This window comes from Scardinius erythrophthalmus (genome assembly GCF_964197995.2).
Source record: "Scardinius erythrophthalmus genome assembly, chromosome: 1".
NCBI lineage: Eukaryota > Metazoa > Chordata > Actinopteri > Cypriniformes > Leuciscidae > Scardinius > Scardinius erythrophthalmus.
In genome coordinates this window covers 72,183,506-72,204,348 of record NC_138221.1, presented here as the reverse complement: position 1 = coordinate 72,204,348, position 20,843 = coordinate 72,183,506, and the positions used below count along the sequence as shown (strand labels likewise).

Genomic DNA, 20,843 nt, shown 5'->3' with positions numbered 1-20,843 from the left:
ATCTTGTCTAATTCTGCAACTGTGTTTTTACCACTCAGAGTCTTATCGGTCTTTGTTGATGTGCAGTGTGCAATCTGATACTGCCTGTGCAATCAGAACCCTCCTTTTCTCCCAGCTTCCTTCTCACAGCTCGTATTTCACTCCGCTTGTTGCTGCTGCTAGAATGTGGGGATCTGTTGCCAGTAAATCTTTACGTTCTGTTAGTTCAATGGTCAATGTCTCTGACTGTACAAATGGCTTTATTCTGCACACTGGTCTCACCACTTTCTCTGAGTGATCTTGCACCTGCTTGTCTTTAGGGCTTATTGTTGAGCTTGCTGCTGTCTTTGGGACTCCTCCTCCTGTTGCTCTTCCGATATGGGCGGAACCTTCCTGCAGTGGCTGGCATGAACCCAAGTCGCTCGTTCCCCGACCTTCACCGCCGTGTACGTGACCAGCAAGACTTGGAACGGTCCTAGCCACCGTTTCGCTCTCCAGCTTTTCCTCCTGAGGTCGCGGATCACCACGTAATCACCTGGTCTGACGTTGTGCAGGAACGTCTCTGCCACCTTGCTCTGAGCTGCCTTTACCTGCACAGAAACAGCAGATAGCAGACACGACATTTCTTTGCAGTAATTCAACATTTCATTCTCACACACATCTGTTGATGGAAGCGGCCTTTTTTCCCCCACTATACCCATGAATGGTGGTCTACCAAATAGAATTTCAAATGGGCTCAAATTCGTTTTTACTCTCTTTCTCATTCTCATGTACATCAGTACAATGGGTAGTGCCTTCACCCATGACAATCCCGTTTCTTCGCAACATTTTGCCAGTTTGGTCTTCACCGTCTGGTTCTCACGTTCAACCGCACCTCCGCTGGCAGCGTGATATGCACAGTGTGTTCTCAGATCGATTCCCAAGAACTGACCCACCTGTTTGATCGTCTCATTGACGAAATGAGGCCCGTTATCTGAGCTTATCTTCTTTGGCACGCCCCATCGGGGCAGGATCTCGGTTAGCAGCGCTTTCGCCACTGCCGCAGCATCCTGTTTTGAGGTGGGAAAAATTTCCACCCACTTTGAAAACATATCAACAAAAACCAGACAATATTTCTGTTTTCCACAAGGGGTCAGTTCAATGAAATCGACCATCAAATATTCGAATGGCCCGTCTGGGGCTGGCTGGCTTGCCAGCGGTGTTTTGATGCCCCGTGCAATGTTGTATGCGGTACAAATCACACATTTTTTGCAAAAATTTTCAGCATATATTGTGAACCCTTTGGTAAACCACAATTCTCTCATTTGCATAATCATCCCCGCCTTTGACACATGATCTTTCCCATGTGTCAATCTAGAATAATGCTGGAAAAAGTGGCTTGGCAGGCACGGCTTCCCCCCAACAGATGTCCATACATCATCCACAAGGCGGCAGCCTGCCGCCTTCCATTTGTTTTTCTCAGCTCCTGTGGAAAAAGACTGCATGCTCTGTAAACAAGGAGAAATGTTGTTATGAAGGTTAATGTCAATTGATACACAGGTGGCGGCGCTGCTATCTGCTGCAGTCTGGGTTGTTGCCGCTGTTTTTGCCGCCATATCTGCTCTGGCATTGCCTGTGGAGATAGAAGTCTTATCGTTAGTGTGCGCTGCGCATTTACAGACTGCAATTTTGTCTGGAAGCAGAATGGCCTCCAAAAGGTCAGATACCAAAGTAGCATTCAGTATGGGTCGACCGTCAGACTTCAAAAACTTCCTGTGTTTCCACAGAGCGCCAAAATCGTGTGTGACCCCAAAAGCATAACGCGAGTCTGTGTAAATCGTCACGCATTTACCAGTCATTAGTCTGCATGCTTCAGTCAGGGCGACTAACTCAGCTGCCTGTGCTGAGTAGTGAGATGGCAATCTGCCAGATTTTACAGTTTCAAATTCAGTTGTCACCGCATAACCTACATTATTCTGTCCTGTTTGTGGATTTTTTTGACGCAGATCCATCCACAAAGAGGACATTGTCACAGTTTTCAAGCGGAATGTCTAACAAATCTGGCCGTGGCGTGCATAGTTGTTCGAGAGCAGACAAACAACAGTGGTGCTCTTCGCCATCCTGCTGCGTTGGCAAAAGAGTCGCTGGATTCAGTCTCGTACATCTTTTGACAGTGACATTTGGCATATCAAGCAAAATCGTATGATACCTCAGCCATCGGGCTGTAGACAAGTGTGAGGTTCTCTGCTCCTGCAAGATCAAAGACACCGCATGTGGGACCTCTAAGGTCAAATCAGCATAGCCCACAAACTCTCTTGAAGCCATTACGGCCAGCTCAGCTGCCGCCACTGCCCGGAGGCAGTGTGGCAGTCCTGCTGCTACAGGGTCTAGTTTGCTGGAGAAATAGGCTACAGGTCTGGAACGATCTCCGTGTTTTTGCAGGAGCACAGAAGCCATAAAGCCATTTCTCTCATCGACCATTTGCGTGAACGGACGGTCAACGACCGGAAGGCCTAACGATGGAGCCATACACAACTGCCTTTTCATGTTATCAAATGCTATCTCAGCTTCACTTGTCCAAACAAGTCTGTCACATGATCTCAACCCCTTCCCTGTTGTAAGGGCTCGTAGGGGCTGTTCTAAAATGGCATAATTGGGGATAAACGTCCTGCAGTAAGCACACATCCCCAAAAATGACAACATCTGTTTTTTTGTTACAGGTTTTGGGGCTTCTTTTATGCCCTGCACCCTTTTCTGTGACAATGCTTTGCTATTCGGTCTGATAACATGCCCCAAGAAGGTCACTTCCTGTTTCACAAACTGCAGCTTGGAAAGGCTGGCCTTGTGGCCCTCCCTCTCGAGATGCTTGAGGAGAGACACACTGTCAGCCCTGCACACAGCTTCATTCACTGAACAAATCAAAAGGTCATCAACATATGACAACAGTGCTGTTCCTTCTGACAAAGTCAAATTCTCAATACTTCTTCTGAGCGCTTCATTGTATAAAGTTGGGGCCTCACAAAAACCCTGACATAATCTCGTAAATGTGTACCCCTTGCCATTGAAATCAAATGCAAACCAAAACTGGCTTTTCTCATCAACTGGAACGCTAAAGAAAGCATTAGCCAAATCTACCACAGTAAAATATGTTGCATTTTCTGGAATCTGAGTTAGAATGGTATAAGGATTGGGTACCCGGGGGGCGCGAGCGATGATTGCTGAATTCACCGCCTGGAGGTCCTGAACAAATCTCCATTGCAATGGCTCACCTGGGTTCTGTGCTTTCTTTACAGGAAAAATGGGGGTTCTGACAGGTGAATCATTGCAAGGTCTAATTACTCCCTCCTTCAGCAGAGCATCAAACACTGGTTTTATGCCCTCTATTGCCTCACGTTTCAAGGGATATTGCGCTTTACATGGTCTGAAATCAGATTTTGGTGTTATCACAACTGGTTCACATCCCTTAATGAGGCCTACGTCATATTTGGTTTTTGCCCACAGGTTTGGTGGTATTTGTGCCAAAGAAATATCGATTTCTGAAGCAGAAATACCCCCCTGTGCTGTCACATTTTTCCCAATAGCAATCATGTCTCTTTTGACCTCAAGTTTAAAATCACAGTTTGACTTAAATGCCCCCACACTCTTGCTCTCTGCTGTGTGTGTGTCAACTTTCACCCAGTCTGTGGCTGATAAACACCTTTTCACAAACAGCCCTACATCTCTCCATTGCTGGCTTATGGCCTTCGAGACAGATAAGTGGCATGCAGTGTTCTCCGTCATCAGATAGCAAGCCTTCTGACTGTCAGACAACACTGCAGACAACGCACACACATTCTCTGTCCAGAAAATCTTGTCAAATTTCACACTCTCATCCTGCACAGCAGTAAACCACATTTTCTCAAAATCTGAATCACGTTCGGCCACCACATGTGAAGTACAATGCATTTTCTCATTTGTCATAAACTCTGTATTGACTGGGTTTGTGCGATTCTTTGCCAATTTCAAAATCTTTTCTGCCCCATCAATATTTGTAACCTGCCAGACATAAGCCCACTTCGGCTCAATTTTAGTGCAAGTAATTTGTGATGTCTCCTCTATGCTAATTCCATACTGATCGGCACAGAGAGACAAATTTAATTTACACATTAGATCACGGGCCATCAGAGGTGCGGGACAGCCGGGTGACCAAACAAACTCGTGTTTGAAAAAGCGTCCACCCTCCGTTTCGCACTCTAACGGCTCGGTTAACCGGTCAGAAATCAAATGGCCTGAGGCTGAAGTGCTCTCAAACACTTTTCCGGTTAAATTCGGAATGCATGGTAAATCACATGGTCGTAATGTTGACAGGCTCGCTCCAGAATCGACTAAGAACTCAATAACTACCCCTTTGACCCGTAATGGATAAATAGGCATTTCAGAAAACCCTGCGCTTTTGTACAATCTCATACACTCATCATTCACAGCTTTGTTCACAGTTTCATCAGACACACAAAGTGGTTTGCAAGCAGTTTCTTCATTGCAAGAAGCAGAAAAAGAATCAGTGTATGTGTTTGTGTTTGCGTCGTGTGTGCATGTGTTAGTAAGAATATTTTCACTTCCCTTTGCTGTAGCCAGAGATCCGCCACCAAGAATCGAACTCTCTCCGTCCCGCTCCCCCGCCCCCTCGTTTCAATCAGACTTGACGGTTGGGCACGCGGAGGCCCAGTGGCCCTCCTTTTTGCAAATTCGACACTTTGGACAGTCTCTGAGTGTGTGGTCATCCGTTGCACAAATGTAACAGTTCCATCTTGGTCTAGCAGCAGCTCTTCCTCTCTGTCCTTTACGATTAACATGATTCGATCTGTGCTGTTCAGGCTTGCTGGGTTGTTGTGATTGTTGTTGTTGCACAACTACCATCGTGACTGGCTTTGTCTTCTCGCTCCTTTCTTCGATGTCTCTTTCGGCGTGAATGGCGTGTTGTAGCATTCTATGCAGGCGACCCTCTTCCCAGCCGACATAACTCGTTTTCGCTGCCCTCCTGATCTCAGGTTTCAGCCCTTGTAGGAAGTAGCCCATCAGGTGTTTCTCCCACGTGCTCGCCTTTGTTCCCCTGTCTGCTGGCTCCGCTATGCCGCTATACTTTGCAAAAGTCTCAAAAAGTTTGTAATAATAGCTTCTCACCGTCTCGTCCTTTTCCTGGACGCAGCATGTGATTTTTTCGGTGTCCACACGTGCAGGGAAGGCTTCAATGATGTGCTTTGAGAAGTTTTCCACTTCGTTCTTGTAGGGCTCGTTGCTGACATGTTCCCAGGTCGCGTGCACTCTTCTCACGTCTGCTTTTGTCAGCTTGCCAGCCACCTTGCCCCAGTTCGCAGCGCCCATTCTTGTCGCTAACAATCGTTTCAGTTCTTGTGTTGTTGGGCTGAATTCCCTGCACACAGCAAGCAGTTCGTTTGCAAAGTCCTCGCCCGCGTCTCGCGGATCTGGCAAATGTGCCATTGCATCCTTCATTTCTGACATAGTCCATGCTCTGAAAACTAGCATTGGGCCGTCCGTGCCCGCAACTTCAACCATCGGAGCAGTCACATTCGACACTTTAACCTTTGCCGCTGTGAAACTGCCCTTTTCTTGCTTCATTTGTGATCTTGTGAGCCTTGGCAGACCGCTTGTCCCCGGTCTATCGTCTTTCGGGGTGTCCGGAACTGTCTTCCCGGAAACTTCCCCCTCTCCGTCGTCTTCGCTGCTTGCCGCGGCCTGTGCTGAGGAGTCTGCCTCCCCCTGCTGTACTGGCGGTGCTGGTAGCTGTCCCTGAAGCCTTGCTGTTACCATTTGTGCAACTCGCTCTGCGGTCTCCGCCTCTGCTTGCGCTGCTCTTGCCTCTGCCTCTGCTCGCGCTGCCTCTGCTTGCGCGGCTCTTCGGTTGGCTTCTTCCAGTTCGATTCGCGCTCTGTCCTGTGCCAGTTGTTCTGCGGTTCTCGGGGGTAATGGAGAGCGGTCCAGATCAAGATCGACCTTTAGGACCGAAATCTCTGCCACGGGATAGTGATTTGTGTTGTACGCTGGTGGCGGAGCTGTTGCCACCTCGGACACATGTGGAAAAGCACATACATTCGGTTCATTAGTAGCATTCTGTTCCAATGGAACTGTTTTTACACACACAACATTCTCAGCACTAAATGCTAATTCTTTTTGTATTTGTTTTCGTTCCCGTCTATCAGCTTCTTCTACCCAACACAATATAGTCGTTTCGCAATCCACACAAATATGCTTGACACGCATACAACAGCTTCTCTGTTTTCCTGCGTTCTTTTCCACTGACTCTTTCACGACATTAAGTCTTATTTTACTCAATGTTCCCGCTTCAGGGAAATCATGATATTTGATCAGTTTCTGTATGTCAGTCATACATTTACCACCATAATTATTTCTCATCTGACAGAAAATTGGTGTATAAAAATTATCTGTTTTACTGCTTGATGATCCCATTTTGGCTGAACCTACTTTCTGGATTTCACAATTCGACACGTGCCTTACAGTATCTGTCAAACGTCTTCAACAGACCCGATCTTTCCCTTACCCCAAGATCGGTCGGGTGGTTTGTAATTACGTTTTACTCAAAAACTTCCAATAAGCACTTTCTAGCGCTCGATTAATTCTGATTTGACGTGACTCCTTCGTCCACTTAATTAAAATTTGATGTGGCTCCTCCGTCCACTTAATTAAATTTGATGTTGGGTTACTAGCGCCTTTGAGTAAAACTAATTAATCAATACAGTTGTGATTATCTGAATCACGGTGGATCCCCGTCCACTAACGAGCTGAGTGAGACCGAAACCGGTCCGAATCTGTCAGATCGATTTCTCCCTCAAAAATTGTGATTATCTGAATCACCCTCACACTCGTACCAAAAGCAAGCTCAGCCAACCTGGTTCATGTTCAGTTCACTCACAATTATCAATCCACACTTAAACTTCAATAAAACAATTTGCCGTTTCTTACCCAGAGATGCTTTTCTGTTTTTTTTTTTTTTTTTTTTTTTCTCGCAATCGTCGCGGATTTTTTTAATCCTGGTGGGAGTTTTCTTTCACTGGCCCTGAGTGCGGGGTTTTGCCTCTCTCTCTCGTAATCTGTTGAGTTTCTATCTCAAACCGTCGAGGTATGAGACGGCCGCCTGTTGCTGCCGAGGTCGTGCACTTTCCCGTCAAATCCGTTCTCAGGACCAGGAGAAGAAGCGTCCGCACAGGATCCCTCTTCTGACACCAGCTGTAAATAGCAATTTTTATCTCACTTGGAAAAACAGCATCACAGGTGTAAGACAACACTCAAAAGGCAAAATTGTAATAAAGAAGAAAAAGGCTTTATTCTTTGAGGAATCTTTTCGCAACCGCAGCCACCCAGATGTGAAACAGAAAGCCTCCTGACATAATAAAACTGAGACATTTTATACAGGTTTCTGACATTCTTGACTCCTCCTTTCCCAGTTTCTGTAAATTTCCTTAAAGACATCTTATATCTCAAGCTAGTATGGACTGGTTCTACCCCCCCTGGGCAGGTCATGCTGTTCTTTGTCCCTGAGAAGCCAAAAGGCCTTCATTTACAATCTTTGTCCCTGAGAAGCCAAAAGGCCTTCATTTACAATCTAGATGACCTCCTGCTGTTCTTTATCCCCTAAGGGGATGGCATGGGACCCCTTGTTTATTGTTAAACGACCCCTGTATTCTCCTGGCTGGATCCTTTCTCGTGCTCAGGTGTGAGTTTTATCACCCTGTCTTCCTGTCCCTTTCCCGCTGTTAGAAAACCCTCACAGAAATATATATGGTCAGATGCTTTTACACACACTCAAATGAAATCAACAAGTTTAAATGAATGGACACAAGAACAATGAATTTTTCATTAACAGTGGCTACATGTGGTGTGATAGAACTTCAAGGCCCTAGGCAAAGTTGTCTATACAATTTTCATACAGCAATCATGTGAAAAGCAACATGAAAGCAAATAAGAAGAACCCGTCAAAGTCTAGAACTCTTGATTAGTTTGATTCCATAATAACCCAATGGATGAATTGCAAAAAGCAAGTGCATATTTACTATCTGGATGACAGACTACACGAATAAACAAGGTATGCAAAGTAGTGTAATAGAACGCTTGGTCCTACCACCTTGGTGAAAACTTGCTGGGACCCGAGGGGTATATATTCCTCCAGCAAAGGCTTCAGCAGATACCATTGGGGAACAGGCTTTGACCCCATACGTGATATCTTTTCCCTTCCAGGTTTAGTCATAGAACATCACTGGAACAGAACAATACATCCACACAGAGCAAACTTGAACTAATATAAACTTTTTCTAACAATTAATTTTCACACTTTAATCATATAGTGAACAGTGGTGTTGTAAATACCTAAAGAGTTACATATGCCAAGTAAGAAAACATATAAGTGGCTACATGTGGTGTGATAGAACTTCAAGGCCCTAGGCATAGTTGTCTATAAAAATCTCATACAGCAATCATGTGAAAAGCAACATGAAAGCAAATAAGAAGAACCCGTCAAAGTCTAGAACTCTTGATTAGTTTGATTCCATGATAACCCAATGGATGAATTGCAAAGCAAGTGCATATTTATTATCCGGAGGGCAGGCTACACGAATAAACAAGGTATGCAAAGGGGCAAAATGGATCGCTGGGTCCTACCACCTTGGTGAAAACTTGCTGGGACCCGAGGGGTATATATGCCTCCAGCAAAGGCTTCAGCAGATACCATTGGGGAACAGGCTTCAGCAGATACCATTGGGGAACAGGCTTTGACCCCATAGGTGATATATTTTCCCTTCAAGATTTAGTAAAAGAAAATCACTGGAACAGAACAATACATCCACACAGGGCAAACTTGAACTAATATAAACTTCATCTTAGGATTAATTTTCACACTTTAATCATATATTGAACAGTGGTGTTGTAAATACCTAAAGAGTTACATATGCCAAGTAAGAAAACATATAAGTGGCTACATGTGGTGTGATAGAACTTCAAGGCCCTAGGCAAAGTTGTCTATACAATTCTCATACAGCAATCATGTGAAAAGCAACATGAAAGCAAATAAGAAGAACCCGTCAAAGTCTAGAACTCTTGATTAGTTTGATTCCATAATAACCCAATGGATGAATTGCAAAAAGCAAGTGCATATTTACTATCTGGATGACAGACTACACGAATAAACAAGGTATGCAAAGTAGTGTAATAGAACGCTTGGTCCTACCACCTTGGTGAAAACTTGCTGGGACCCGAGGGGTATATATTCCTCCAGCAAAGGCTTCAGCAGATACCATTGGGGAACAGGCTTTGACCCCATACGTGATATCTTTTCCCTTCCAGGTTTAGTCATAGAACATCACTGGAACAGAACAACACATCCACACAGAGCAAACTTGAACTAATATAAACTTTTTCTAACAATTAATTTTCACACTTTAATCATATAGTGAACAGTGGTGTTGTAAATACCTAAAGAGTTACATATGCCAAGTAAGAAAACATATAAGTGGCTACATGTGGTGTGATAGAACTTCAAGGCCCTAGGCATAGTTGTCTATAAAAATCTCATACAGCAATCATGTGAAAAGCAACATGAAAGCAAATAAGAAGAACCCGTCAAAGTCTAGAACTCTTGATTAGTTTGATTCCATAATAACCAAATGGATGAATTGCAAAGCAAGTGCATATTTATTATCTGGAGGGCAGGCTACACGAATAAACAAGGTATGTAAAGGGGCAAAATGGATCGCTGGGTCCTACCACCTTGGTGAAAACTTGCTGGGACCCGAGGGGTATACTGTATGCCTCCAGCAAAGGCTTCAGCAGATACCATTGGGGAACAGGCTTTGACCCCATAGGTGATATCTTTTCCCTTCAAGGTTTAGTCATAGAACATCACTGGAACAGAACAATACATCCACACAGAGCAAACTTGGAACTAATATAAACTTTTTCTTGCAATTAATTTTCACACTTTAATCATTGTAAATACCTAAAGAGTTACATATGCCAAGTAAGAAAACATATAAGTGGCTACATGTGGTGTGATAGAACTTCAAGGCCCTAGGCATAGTTGTCTATAAAAATCTCATACAGCAATCATGTGAAAAGCAACATGAAAGCAAATAAGAAGAACCCGTCAAAGTCTAGAACTCTTGATTAGTTTGATTCCATAATAACCCAATGGATGAATTGCAAAAAGCAAGTGCATATTTACTATCTGGATGGCAGACTACACGAATAAACAAGGTATGCAAAGTAGTGTAATAGAACGCTGGGTCCTACCACCTTGGTGAAAACTTGCTGGGACCCGAGGGGTATATATTCCTCCAGCAAAGGCTTCAGCAGATACCATTGGGGAACAGGCTTTGACCCCATACGTGATATCTTTTCCCTTCAAGGTTTAGTCACAGAACATCACTGGAACAGAACAATACATCCACACAGAGCAAACTTGAACTAATATAAACTTCTTCTTAGGATTAATTTTCAAACTTTAATCGTTGTACATACCTAAAGAGTTACATATGCCAAGTAAGAAAACATAAGTGGCTACATGTGGTGTGATAGAACTTCAAGAACCCGTCAAAGTCTAGAACTCTTGATTAGTTTGATTCCATAATAACCCAATGGATGAATTGCAAAAAGCAAGTGCATATTTACTATCTGGATGGCAGACTACACGAATAAACAAGGTATGCAAAGTAGTGTAATAGAACGCTTGGTCCTACCACCTTGGTGAAAACTTGCTGGGACCCGAGGGGTATATATTCCTCCAGCAAAGGCTTCAGCAGATACCATTGGGGAACAGGCTTTGACCCCATACGTGATATCTTTTCCCTTCCAGGTTTAGTCATAGAACATCACTGGAACAGAACAATACATCCACACAGAGCAAACTTGAACTAATATAAACTTCTTCTTAGGATTAATTTTCAAACTTTAATCGTTGTACATACCTAAAGAGTTACATATGCCAAGTAAGAAAACATAAGTGGCTACATGTGGTGTGATAGAACTTCAAGGCCCTAGGCATAGTTGTCTATAAAAATCTCATACAGCAATCATGTGAAAAGCAACATGAAAGCAAATAAGAAGAACCCGTCAAAGTCTAGAACTCTTGATTAGTTTGATTCCATGATAACCCAATGGATGAATTGCAAAGCAAGTGCATATTTATTATCCGGAGGGCAGGCTACACGAATAAACAAGGTATGCAAAGGGGCAAAATGGATCGCTGGGTCCTACCACCTTGGTGAAAACTTGCTGGGACCCGAGGGGTATATATGCCTCCAGCAAAGGCTTCAGCAGATACCATTGGGGAACAGGCTTTAGCAGATACTATTGGGGAACAGGCTTCAGCAGATACCATAGGGGAACAGGCTTTGACCCCATAGGTGATATATTTTCCCTTCAAGATTTAGTAAAAGAAAATCACTGGAACAGAACAATACATCCACACAGAGCAAACTTGAACTAATATAAACTTCATCTTAGGATTAATTTTCACACTTTAATCATATATTGAACAGTGGTGTTGTAAATACCTAAAGAGTTACATATGCCAAGTAAGAAAACATATAAGTGGCTACATGTGGTGTGATAGAACTTCAAGGCCCTAGGCAAAGTTGTCTATACAATTCTCATACAGCAATCATGTGAAAAGCAACATGAAAGCAAATAAGAAGAACCCGTCAAAGTCTAGAACTCTTGATTAGTTTGATTCCATAATAACCCAATGGATAAATTGCAAAAAGCAAGTGCATATTTACTATCTGGATGACAGACTACACGAATAAACAAGGTATGCAAAGTAGTGTAATAGAACGCTTGGTCCTACCACCTTGGTGAAAACTTGCTGGGACCCGAGGGGTATATATTCCTCCAGCAAAGGCTTCAGCAGATACCATTGGGGAACAGGCTTTGACCCCATACGTGATATCTTTTCCCTTCCAGGTTTAGTCATAGAACATCACTGGAACAGAACAACACATCCACACAGAGCAAACTTGAACTAATATAAACTTTTTCTTGCAATTAATTTTCACACTTTAATCATTGTAAATACCTAAAGAGTTACATATGCCAAGTAAGAAAACATATAAGTGGCTACATGTGGTGTGATAGAACTTCAAGGCCCTAGGCATAGTTGTCTATAAAATTCTCATACAGCAATCATGTGAAAAGCAACATGAAAGCAAATAAGAAGAACCCGTCAAAGTCTAGAACTCTTGATTAGTTTGATTCCATAATAACCAAATGGATGAATTGCAAAGCAAGTGCATATTTATTATCTGGAGGGCAGGCTACACGAATAAACAAGGTATGTAAAGGGGCAAAATGGATCGCTGGGTCCTACCACCTTGGTGAAAACTTGCTGGGACCCGAGGGGTATATATGCCTCCAGCAAAGGCTTCAGCAGATACCACTGGGGAACAGGCTTTAGCAGATACCATTGGGGAACAGGCTTCAGCAGATACCATTGGGGAACAGGCTTTGACCCCATAGGTGATATATTTTCCCTTCAAGATTTAGTAAAAGAAAATCACTGGAACAGAACAATACATCCACACAGAGCAAACTTGAACTAATATAAACTTCATCTTAGGATTAATTTTCACACTTTAATCATATATTGAACAGTGGTGTTGTAAATACCTAAAGAGTTACATATGCCAAGTAAGAAAACATATAAGTGGCTACATGTGGTGTGATAGAACTTCAAGGCCCTAGGCAAAGTTGTCTATACAATTATCATACAGCAATCATGTGAAAAGCAACATGAAAGCAAATAAGAAGAACCTGTCAAAGTCTAGAACTCTTGATTAGTTTGATTCCATAATAACCCAATGGATGAATTGCAAAAAGCAAGTGCATATTTACTATCTGGATGACAGACTACACGAATAAACAAGGTATGCAAAGTAGTGTAATAGAACGCTTGGTCCTACCACATTGGTGAAAACTTGCTGGGACCCGAGGGGTATATATTCCTCCAGCAAAGGCTTCAGCAGATACCATTGGGGAACAGGCTTTGACCCCATACGTGATATCTTTTCCCTTCCAGGTTTAGTCATAGAACATCACTGGAACAGAACAATACATCCACACAGAGCAAACTTGAACTAATATAAACTTTTTCTAACAATTAATTTTCACACTTTAATCATATAGTGAACAGTGGTGTTGTAAATACCTAAAGAGTTACATATGCCAAGTAAGAAAACATATAAGTGGCTACATGTGGTGTGATAGAACTTCAAGGCCCTAGGCATAGTTGTCTATAAAAATCTCATACAGCAATCATGTGAAAAGCAACATGAAAGCAAATAAGAAGAACCCGTCAAAGTCTAGAACTCTTGATTAGTTTGATTCCATAATAACCAAATGGATGAATTGCAAAGCAAGTGCATATTTATTATCTGGAGGGCAGGCTACACGAATAAACAAGGTATGTAAAGGGGCAAAATGGATCGCTGGGTCCTACCACCTTGGTGAAAACTTGCTGGGACCCGAGGGGTATACTGTATGCCTCCAGCAAAGGCTTCAGCAGATACCATTGGGGAACAGGCTTTGACCCCATAGGTGATATCTTTTCCCTTCAAGGTTTAGTCATAGAACATCACTGGAACAGAACAATACATCCACACAGAGCAAACTTGGAACTAATATAAACTTTTTCTTGCAATTAATTTTCACACTTTAATCATTGTAAATACCTAAAGAGTTACATATGCCAAGTAAGAAAACATATAAGTGGCTACATGTGGTGTGATAGAACTTCAAGGCCCTAGGCATAGTTGTCTATAAAATTCTCATACAGCAATCATGTGAAAAGCAACATGAAAGCAAATAAGAAGAACCCGTCAAAGTCTAGAACTCTTGATTAGTTTGATTCCATAATAACCAAATGGTTGAATTGCAAAGCAAGTGCATATTTATTATCTGGAGGGCAGGCTACATGAATAAACAAGGTATGTAAAGGGGCAAAATGGATCGCTGGGTCCTACCACCTTGGTGAAAACTTGCTGGGACCCGAGGAGTATATATGCCTCCAGCAAAGGCTTCAGCAGATACCATTGGGGAACAGGCTTTAGCAGATACCATTGGGGAACAGGCTTCAGCAGATACCATTGGGGAACAGGCTTTGACCCCATAGGTGATATATTTTCCCTTCAAGATTTAGTAAAAGAAAATCACTGGAACAGAACAATACATCCACACAGAGCAAACTTGAACTAATATAAACTTCATCTTAGGATTAATTTTCACACTTTAATCATATATTGAACAGTGGTGTTGTAAATACCTAAAGAGTTACATATGCCAAGTAAGAAAACATATAAGTGGCTACATGTGGTGTGATAGAACTTCAAGGCCCTAGGCAAAGTTGTCTATACAATTATCATACAGCAATCATGTGAAAAGCAACATGAAAGCAAATAAGAAGAACCTGTCAAAGTCTAGAACTCTTGATTAGTTTGATTCCATAATAACCCAATGGATGAATTGCAAAAAGCAAGTGCATATTTACTATCTGGATGACAGACTACACGAATAAACAAGGTATGCAAAGTAGTGTAATAGAACGCTTGGTCCTACCACATTGGTGAAAACTTGCTGGGACCCGAGGGGTATATATTCCTCCAGCAAAGGCTTCAGCAGATACCATTGGGGAACAGGCTTTGACCCCATACGTGATATCTTTTCCCTTCCAGGTTTAGTCATAGAACATCACTGGAACAGAACAATACATCCACACAGAGCAAACTTGAACTAATATAAACTTTTTCTAACAATTAATTTTCACACTTTAATCATATAGTGAACAGTGGTGTTGTAAATACCTAAAGAGTTACATATGCCAAGTAAGAAAACATATAAGTGGCTACATGTGGTGTGATAGAACTTCAAGGCCCTAGGCATAGTTGTCTATAAAAATCTCATACAGCAATCATGTGAAAAGCAACATGAAAGCAAATAAGAAGAACCCGTCAAAGTCTAGAACTCTTGATTAGTTTGATTCCATAATAACCAAATGGATGAATTGCAAAGCAAGTGCATATTTATTATCTGGAGGGCAGGCTACACGAATAAACAAGGTATGTAAAGGGGCAAAATGGATCGCTGGGTCCTACCACCTTGGTGAAAACTTGCTGGGACCCGAGGGGTATACTGTATGCCTCCAGCAAAGGCTTCAGCAGATACCATTGGGGAACAGGCTTTGACCCCATAGGTGATATCTTTTCCCTTCAAGGTTTAGTCATAGAGCATCACTGGAACAGAACAATACATCCACACAGAGCAAACTTGGAACTAATATAAACTTTTTCTTGCAATTAATTTTCACACTTTAATCATTGTAAATACCTAAAGAGTTACATATGCCAAGTAAGAAAACATATAAGTGGCTACATGTGGTGTGATAGAACTTCAAGGCCCTAGGCATAGTTGTCTATAAAATTCTCATACAGCAATCATGTGAAAAGCAACATGAAAGCAAATAAGAAGAACCCGTCAAAGTCTAGAACTCTTGATTAGTTTGATTCCATAATAACCCAATGGATGAATTGCAAAAAGCAAGTGCATATTTACTATCTGGATGGCAGACTACACGAATAAACAAGGTATGCAAAGTAGTGTAATAGAACGCTGGGTCCTACCACCTTGGTGAAAACTTGCTGGGACCCGAGGGGTATATATTCCTCCAGCAAAGGCTTCAGCAGATACCATTGGGGAACAGGCTTTGACCCCATACGTGATATCTTTTCCCTTCAAGGTTTAGTCACAGAACATCACTGGAACAGAACAATACATCCACACAGAGCAAACTTGAACTAATATAAACTTCTTCTTAGGATTAATTTTCAAACTTTAATCGTTGTACATACCTAAAGAGTTACATATGCCAAGTAAGAAAACATAAGTGGCTACATGTGGTGTGATAGAACTTCAAGGCCCTAGGCATAGTTGTCTATAAAAATCTCATACAGCAATCATGTGAAAAGCAACATGAAAGCAAATAAGAAGAACCCGTCAAAGTCTAGAACTCTTGATTAGTTTGATTCCATGATAACCCAATGGATGAATTGCAAAGCAAGTGCATATGTATTATCCGGAGGGCAGGCTACACGAATAAACAATGTATGCAAAGGGGCAAAATGGATCGCTGGGTCCTACCACCTTGGTGAAAACTTGCTGGGACCCGAGGGGTATATATTCCTTCAGCAAAGGCTTCAGCAGATACCATTGGGGAACAGGCTTTAGCAGATACCATTGGGGAACAGGCTTCAGCAGATACCATTGGGGAACAGGCTTTGACCCCATAGGTGATATATTTTCCCTTCAAGATTTAGTAAAAGAAAATCACTGGAACAGAACAATACATCCACACAGAGCAAACATGAACTAATATAAACTTCATCTTAGGATTAATTTTCACACTTTAATCATATATTGAACAGTGGTGTTGTAAATACCTAAAGAGTTACATATGCCAAGTAAGAAAACATATAAGTGGCTACATGTGGTGTGATAGAACTTCAAGGCCCTAGGCATAGTTGTCTATACAATTCTCATACAGCAATCATGTGAAAAGCAACATGAAAGCAAATAAGAAGAACCCGTCAAAGTCTAGAACTCTTGATTAGTTTGATTCCATAATAACCCAATGGATGAATTGCAAAAAGCAAGTGCATATTTACTATCTGGATGACAGACTACACAAATAAACAAGGTATGCAAAGTAGTGTAATAGAACGCTTGGTCCTACCACCTTGGTGAAAACTTGCAGGGACCCGAGGGGTATATATTCCTCCAGCAAAGGCTTCAGCAGATACCATTGGGGAACAGGCTTTGACCCCATACGTGATATCTTTTCCCTTCCAGGTTTAGTCATAGAACATCACTGGAACAGAACAACACATCCACACAGAGCAAACTTGAACTAATATAAACTTTTTCTAAGAATTAATTTTCACACTTTAATCATATAGTGAACAGTGGTGTTGTAAATACCTAAAGAGTTACATATGCCAAGTAAGAAAACATATAAGTGGCTACATGTGGTGTGATAGAACTTCAAGGCCCTAGGCATAGTCGTCTATAAAAATCTCATACAGCAATCATGTGAAGAGCAACATGAAAGCAAATAAGAAGAACCCGTCAAAGTCTAGAACTCTTGATTAGTTTGATTCCATGATAACCCAATGGATGAATTGCAAAGCAAGTGCATATTTATTATCCGGAGGGCAGGCTACACGAATAAACAAGGTATGCAAAGGGGCAAAATGGATCGCTGGGTCCTACCACCTTGGTGAAAACTTGCTGGGACCCGAGGGGTATATATGCCTCCAGCAAAGGCTTCAGCAGATACCATTGGGGAACAGGCTTTAGCAGATACCATTGGGGAACAGGCTTTGACCCCATAGGTGATATATTTTCCCTTCAAGATTTAGTAAAAGAAAATCACTGGAACAGAACAATACATCCACACAGAGCAAACTTGAACTAATATAAACTTCATCTTAGGATTAATTTTCACACTTTAATCATATATTGAACAGTGGTGTTGTAAATACCTAAAGAGTTACATATGCCAAGTAAGAAAACATATAAGTGGCTACATGTGGTGTGATAGAACTTCAAGGCCCTAGGCAAAGTTGTCTATACAATTCTCATACAGCAATCATGTGAAAAGCAACATGAAAGCAAATAAGAAGAACCCGTCAAAGTCTAGAACTCTTGATTAGTTTGATTCCATAATAACCCAATGGATGAATTGCAAAAAGCAAGTGCATATTTACTATCTGGATGACAGACTACACGAATAAACAAGGTATGCAAAGTAGTGTAATAGAACGCTTGGTCCTACCACCTTGGTGAAAACTTGCTGGGACCCGAGGGGTATATATTCCTCCAGCAAAGGCTTCAGCAGATACCATTGGGGAACAGGCTTTGACCCCATACGTGATATCTTTTCCCTTCCAGGTTTAGTCATAGAACATCACTGGAACAGAACAACACATCCACACAGAGCAAACTTGAACTAATATAAACTTTTTCTAACAATTAATTTTCACACTTTAATCATATAGTGAACAGTGGTGTTGTAAATACCTAAAGAGTTACATATGCCAAGTAAGAAAACATATAAGTGGCTACATGTGGTGTGATAGAACTTCAAGGCCCTAGGCATAGTTGTCTATAAAAATCTCATACAGCAATCATGTGAAAAGCAACATGAAAGCAAATAAGAAGAACCCGTCAAAGTCTAGAACTCTTGATTAGTTTGATTCCATAATAACCAAATGGATGAACTGCAAAGCAAGTGCATATTTATTATCTGGAGGGCAGGCTACACGAATAAACAAGGTATGTAAAGGGGCAAAATGGATCGCTGGGTCCTACCACCTTGGTGAAAACTTGCTGGGACCCGAGGGGTATATATGCCTCCAGCAAAGGCTTCAGCAGATACCATTGGGGAACAGGCTTTAGCAGATACCATTGGGGAACAGGCTTCAGCAGATACCATTGGGGAACAGGCTTTGACCCCATAGGTGATATATTTTCCCTTCAAGATTTAGTAAAAGAAAATCACTGGAACAGAACAATACATCCACACAGAGCAAACTTGAACTAATATAAACTTCATCTTAGGATTAATTTTCACACTTTAATCATATATTGAACAGTGGTGTTGTAAATACCTAAAGAGTTACATATGCCAAGTAAGAAAACATATAAGTGGCTACATGTGGTGTGATAGAACTTCAAGGCCCTAGGCAAAGTTGTCTATACAATTCTCATACAGCAATCATGTGAAAAGCAACATGAAAGCAAATAAGAAGAACCCGTCAAAGTCTAGAACTCTTGATTAGTTTGATTCCATAATAACCCAATGGATGAATTGCAAAAAGCAAGTGCATATTTACTATCTGGATGACAGACTACACGAATAAACAAGGTATGCAAAGTAGTGTAATAGAACGCTTGGTCCTACCACCTTGGTGAAAACTTGCTGGGACCCGAGGGGTATATATTCCTCCAGCAAAGGCTTCAGCAGATACCATTGGGGAACAGGCTTTGACCCCATACGTGATATCTTTTCCCTTCCAGGTTTAGTCATAGAACATCACTGGAACAGAACAATACATCCACACAGAGCAAACTTGAACTAATATAAACTTTTTCTAACAATTATTTTTCACACTTTAATCATATAGTGAACAGTGGTGTTGTAAATACCTAAAGAGTTACATATGCCAAGTAAGAAAACATATAAGTGGCTACATGTGGTGTGATAGAACTTCAAGGCCCTAGGCATAGTTGTCTATAAAAATCTCATACAGCAATCATGTGAAAAGCAACATGAAAGCAAATAAGAAGAACCCGTCAAAGTCTAGAACTCTTGATTAGTTTGATTCCATGATAACCCAATGGATGAATTGCAAAGCAAGTGCATATTTATTATCTGGAGGGCAGGCTACACGAATAAACAAGGTAGGCAAAGGGGCAAAATGGATCGCTGGGTCCTACCACCTTGGTGAAAACTTGCTGGGACCCGAGGGGTATATATGCCTCCAGCAAAGGCTTCAGCAGATACCATTGGGGAACAGGCTTTGACCCCATACGTGATATCTTTTCCCTTCAAGGTTTAATCACAGAACATCACTGGAACAGAACAATACATCCACACAGAGCAAACTTGAACTAATATAAACTTCTTCTAACAATTAATTTTCACACTTTAATCATATAGTGAACAGTGGTGTTGTAAATACCTAAAGAGTTACATATGCCAAGTAAGAAAACATATAAGTGGCTACATGTGGTGTGATAGAACTTCAAGGCCCTAGGCAAAGTTGTCTATAAAATTCTCATACAGCAATCATGTGAAAAGCAACATGAAAGCAAATAAGAAGAACCCGTCAAAGTCTAGAACTCTTGATTAGTTTGATTCCATAATAACCCAATGGATGAATTGCAAAAAGCAAGTGCATATTTACTATCTGGATGACAGACTACACGAATAAACAAGGTATGCAAAGTAGTGTAATAGAACGCTTGGTCCTACCACCTTGGTGAAAACTTGCTGGGACCCGAGGGGTATATATTCCTCCAGCAAAGGCTTCAGCAGATACCATTGGGGAACAGGCTTTGACCCCATACGTGATATCTTTTCCCTTCCAGGTTTAGTCATAGAACATCACTGGAACAGAACAATACATCCACACAGAGCAAACTTGAACTAATATAAACTTTTTCTAACAATTAATTTTCACACTTTAATCATAAAGTGAACAGTGGTGTTGTAAATACCTAAAGAGTTACATATGCCAATTAAGAAAACATATAAGTGGCTACATGTGGTGTGATAGAACTTCAAGGCCCTAGGCATAGTTGTCTATAAAAATCTCATACAGCAATCATGTGAAAAGCAACATGAAAGCAAATAAGAAGAACCCGTCAAAGTCTAGAACTCTTGATTAGTTTGATTCCATGATAACCCAATGGATGAATTGCAAAGCAAGTGCATATTTATTATCTGGAGGGCAGGCTACACGAATAAACAAGGTATGCAAAGGGGCAAAATGGATCGCTGGGTCCTACCACCTTGGTGAAAACTTGCTGGGACCCGAGGGGTATATATGCCTCCAGCAAAGGCTTCAGCAGATACCATTGGGGAACAGGCTTTAGCAGATACCATTGGGGAACAGGCTTTGACCCCATAGGTGATATCTTTTCCCTTCAAGGTTTAGTCATAGAACATCACTGGAACAGAACAATACATCCACACAGAGCAAACTTAGAACTAATATAAACTTTTTCTTGCAATTAATTTTCACACTTTAATCGTTGTAAATACCTAAAGA

The 20,843-nt window shown here is 41.6% G+C and overlaps 1 pseudogene across 1 annotated transcript in view; it reads left to right on the top strand.

Annotated features, from left to right (window-relative positions):
* The first annotated feature begins 7,461 nt into the window (after positions 1–7,461).
* LOC308696597 (baculoviral IAP repeat-containing protein 2-like) overlaps positions 7,462–20,843 on the top strand; it is a 57,909-nt pseudogene continuing 44,527 nt past the window's right edge. Inside the window, exon 1 of the transcript in view lies at positions 7,462–7,489. The product of the transcript in view is annotated as a baculoviral IAP repeat-containing protein 2-like (transcript). The remainder of the gene's footprint in view (positions 7,490–20,843) is intronic.